Consider the following 4,568-nt stretch of genomic DNA (forward strand, 5'->3'; position numbering starts at 1 on the left):
GCCCAGTCTGGTCTCAAATTTATGATCCTCCTGCCTCAGTACTGGGATTGCAGGTATGTGCCACCAGCTGTGGCCTTAACACACGTCGTTCAATTTCACTTCAGAACTAGAAGTTCACTGTCACACCCATCAAAAATGTGTAAGAAACGTGGTTGTTCCCTTTCTCCTAACTTCCAGGGAGACCAGACAACTTGGTTTCAGTTTAGTCACGGAGATGCCGGAGATGCTGGTGTAACTGCTTTGAGATTTAATCTGAGCTGTTGGGTACAAGTGCAGTAGCTTAGTCACAAAGGCCTTCTGTGGTTCTCAACAAACCGTTCCGTGTAAACAGTGTATTTTCAAAGTCCAGGGGTGTCCAGATAAAAGTGGCTTGGAGTTTTAGTAAACATTTGCTTTGATGGCAGAAATAATGACAGTTCTTAGCATGACCTCTGGCCTTAACCCTTTCTGTCTCAGGATTCTCCCTGTGAAGCCCCAGTTCTCCTTCTGGGCTCCCTGTGCTAATCACGTTATACTAGGAGAAGCAAAGTTCTTCCCACAACTTCAGGTGAAGCTAAACTGAGCTTTCTCGGAAAAGTCAAGACACCTGTGGACAGTCCCTCAGCCTACTCCTTTTCGTTGTACACCTTTCTTCTCTAGGCCTGGATAATTGCTTTTATTTTTTTTCCTTTTATCTCTCAGGGCCAATCAACCCAAAACTGAAAACTGCATCTGTACGAAGCCCTGGAGGCAAAGATTCAGAAAGTAAGGAAAGAATGCTTGACACGATGTGGGAAAAGAGGGAATATATGCGAGCTACTGAATGCAGAGGGTGAACAAGGGCAGCATGACGGGTGGGAGGAAAGAACACATAAGCAGAACAGAAGCGTCCATAAGACTGAGCCTAATAAACTCTTGATGCATCGTAGGCCTTTGAATTCAGTAGTTCTAATGATTCAGAGGCCTGTAGTCAAGGAGGTGATAAATGCTCGTATTTCTAGGTAGGAGTTAAAACCATCCACAGTCCCGCCCACGTAATAGCCTCCCAGTTCCAGTTTGGAAAGCTCTTCAGCGAGGCTTACGTTGTGTTTTTCCTTTTAACGTGGTGCTCTATAGACCACCACTAAGCACCACCGCCTTTACATGAAGCAAGCCTTCCCGTGCATGTGATTCTCCCTTTTATTACATTTTGTGTATTTATTTCGTGTATATGCACGTGTGTACGTGTACATGTGTGGAGGTCAGAAGACAACTCACAGGAGTTGACTCTCTCCTTCCGCGGCGTGGATCCTGGAGCTCACACTCCGGTAATCGTGTTTGGAGGGAAGAATCTTTACCTGCAAAACCAACTAATGAGTGATATTTGATGGTAACCTCTACTGAATCTTTTCTAATTAGCTGTTGCCACTAAGCTCAACAGTCTCCAGGAATTTCTAAAAGGAAGAGTATTCTAATAAACAGCTTTTATTAGAATGTTATACCTATGGCGTCCCTCACCCTCGAGTCAGTGATCAAATCTTCACCCTTCCTCACCGTCCCCCACCCTCCCTCGCCCTCCAACACCCTTCCACACCCTCCCACACCCTTCCTCGCCCTCCCACACCCTCCACTAGGGAAATTTAAAGGATTTCCTAAGTAGGAAATTTGGTTGCATTCACTGAGCTCTGGCTGCTTGCGATGCCGGTTCCAAGGGCTTGGAATGAATGACTCCAGTGTCCTCAGCAGGTCCGAGGTCTATTACCGTTTTCTCTTTATGTTACATAATTTTCCCTTTCAGAGGAAGCAGCAGAAAGCACCATCCAAAGCATGCCATGTTTTAGTTACTGATTGCTGTAGAATGAAGCAAATTTTTATAAAACAGACATAAGAAAAATTCTTTTACCTCCCCCTTCACCATCTCTGTCAGGAAGATCAGTAATTTTTTTTTTATTTCAGTTTTGGTTTAGGTTTGTTCTTCCAAAGGCTGAGGACAACTCTAGGCTTCATCAACCCAGAAAAAAGGACAGAAGGATATTCACAGCAGACCTGGCTAACTGGACTTTCTCTTCCTTTGCTCACCCACAAAGGATTCCTTCCTGTAGCTTGAGCCACCATGGAAGGCCAAGGTGCTTTTCCTTTGTTTTCTCGTTTATCTACAAGACCATGGTCTTCTCAGAGATTGTGTAAGAGCTCAGGCTCTAACCCCTCCCAGTTGCCAAATAACCCTACGTGAGCACACAGCGTGCACGTTAATATTGCCTGTTTTACTCATCCATCACTTCTTATTCACGGAGCCTCAGTTGACAAATCGAAGAACAGTACAGGGAAAACTTGAAGGTCAGTAGTTGACGGAGTAGGAAACCAAGGGCAACAGCCAATAGAGGTGTGTGCACCAAGGACAACAGCCAATAGTGGTGTGTGCACCAAGGACAACAGCCAATAGAAGTGTGTGCACCAAGGGCAACAGCCAATAGAGGTGTGTGCATCAAGGGCAACAGCCAATAGAGGTGTGTGCACCAAGGGCAACAGCCAATGCGGTGTGCGCACCAACTACAGAGAGGAAATAAATAGGAATTTTGTGGTGTGAAGGGTTTTGCGCTCACAGATACTTAGGGGAACCAGGAGTGTGGTCATTATTTTTCAAGGGAAGGAACGCTATACCTATTATCCATCCAGAAGGGTAGGAGCAGATAGACGTGCATTCTAGCCTGGCTAGGAACAGATGGATGTGCATTCTAGCCTGGTGACCTTTGTGCTATCTGTGTGACCCTCCCGCAGACCGTTGTTTTTCTCAGCCAGTCAATCTTTATAGAAAGTGTCACGCATACTTAAAAAGATTTCAATGTAAGCACACCCAGTCTTTACTGTTCCTCAAAGAGATTTCTGTGTGCTTTATTGTGCACAGAAGATTGAGTTAATTATTCGCCAGAATAAGTTTTCACCAAATTGTGCTATACTTAAATACACCTAAAATAAACTATTTGGGGCCAGGTTTAAACCAACACCGGCTACTTAGTCATGTTGAACTGAACTACCTCCTTGCTTCCCATAGATTGCTCTGCTGGCCATGGAGGTCGAAGAGACCCCTGAAGCCAGGAAGGAAACCGGCTCACTGGTTTAATGATGAGGATCCCTCCCTGCAAAGACACAGTGAACAGGGAGACCTGGAGCCTTGCACCTCCTGCTGCTAGGCTTGTCTCCTCCTGCTTCTTCCCACCTATCTGTGCCCACGGCATTGGCTCCCTGCCTTCTTCCCTCTCCTGCAGGCCCAGCCAAGTCTTTTTTGGCTCTTTTTCAACTTTCAGTAGCTAAATGAGTTAATTCAAAAGAGAGCCAAAAGGAAACTGTGTTTTAGCATTTAATCCAAAATGCTTTCTCCCATTCAATTTTTCCATTATTAAGACTTACACTTTAAACCACCAATAAATAACTATTTTTTTTAAGGACACACACGTTTGTTGGATAGGGAAGGGAGGAGGTGGGGGAGGGCTGAATATGATCAAAAAGTATCATGAGAGGGTCTCAAAGAACTAGTAAAAATGAAGAGGAAAAAATAAAACAAAGTAAACATAATTTAATTTTTTTTTTTACAAAAACCCTCTCAAGCATAAAAAGAAAATCACAATTTTTTTAAAGTATCGTTTCCACAATCTGGAGGAATAGTCTTCCAGGCTTAAGGCATCAACCTGCTGACTCCAGTTACTGGCAAAGAAGTCCCGGAAGAGAAGCTGCAGCTGCAATTTTGAAATAGTTCTGAGTACAGAGTGATCTCTTTCTAGTCAGACCCCTGATTGTGGAGAAGAAGATCATCCCTTTAGTACTCCAACAAAAGTTAGGCATTAATTCACTGACCCTTGGCCTCTGGGCAGTCACTGTGTGTCCTTGGGTCCTTAGAGACCAGCTGCATACCCTTATTAAACAATAAGTGATACATCAGTAGCGACTGATGCATTGTTTATCAGCTCTTCCTTCCCGGGGCACTGTTTACAGCACACACTTAAAAGGCACCCTTTTCAAACAGCAACACAGAAGCTTCTGCAAACAAAAGCAAATGGGAACAGCCTGTTCAGTGCACAGCTTCCTGATCCACTTAACAATTTTTTTAAAGACGGACTGACCTTGAATTCATTATCCTCCTGCCTCCTCACAAGTGTGCACCACCATAAATCCAGTACATCAGAGGACCTCTCTGGCCCCTTCCGACATTTCACTCTAGAGCACAAGCCCACACAGACACACACAGATTCACATACTTCAGAACAACAACAAAAGAACACCCTTTCCAAAGAAAATGAAGATGATTTTCTCTTTCTAAAGATACATATATAAACACACTTACTAATGCAATGTGTTTTGGGTTTAGTTTGAGAGACTTTTGTAGGTAATTTATGGCTCGTTTGTTGGATGGATGGATGGATGGATGGATGGATGGATGGATGGATGGATGGATGGATGTGTGGATGGATGGATGGGTGGATGTGTGGATGGATGGGTGGATGGATGGGTGGATGGACAGGTGGATGGATGGATGGATGGATGGATGGATGGATGGATGGATGGACAGGTGGATGGATGGATGGATGGCTTAGAATGTTTTGGAGTGGAAAACC

General features: G+C 44.4%; 1 long non-coding RNA gene across 1 annotated transcript; it reads left to right on the top strand.

Moving 5' to 3' along the window:
- Nucleotides 1–681: 681 nt before the first annotated feature.
- Nucleotides 682–3,888, top strand: LOC106144412. Its single transcript, XR_001229479.2, has 3 exons — nucleotides 682–744; nucleotides 1,915–2,084; nucleotides 3,011–3,888. It is a non-coding gene; the product is annotated as an uncharacterized LOC106144412 (long non-coding RNA).
- Nucleotides 3,889–4,568: the final 680 nt, after the last annotated feature.

This window comes from Microtus ochrogaster, unplaced genomic scaffold (genome assembly GCF_000317375.1).
Source record: "Microtus ochrogaster isolate Prairie Vole_2 unplaced genomic scaffold, MicOch1.0 UNK61, whole genome shotgun sequence".
NCBI lineage: Eukaryota > Metazoa > Chordata > Mammalia > Rodentia > Cricetidae > Microtus > Microtus ochrogaster.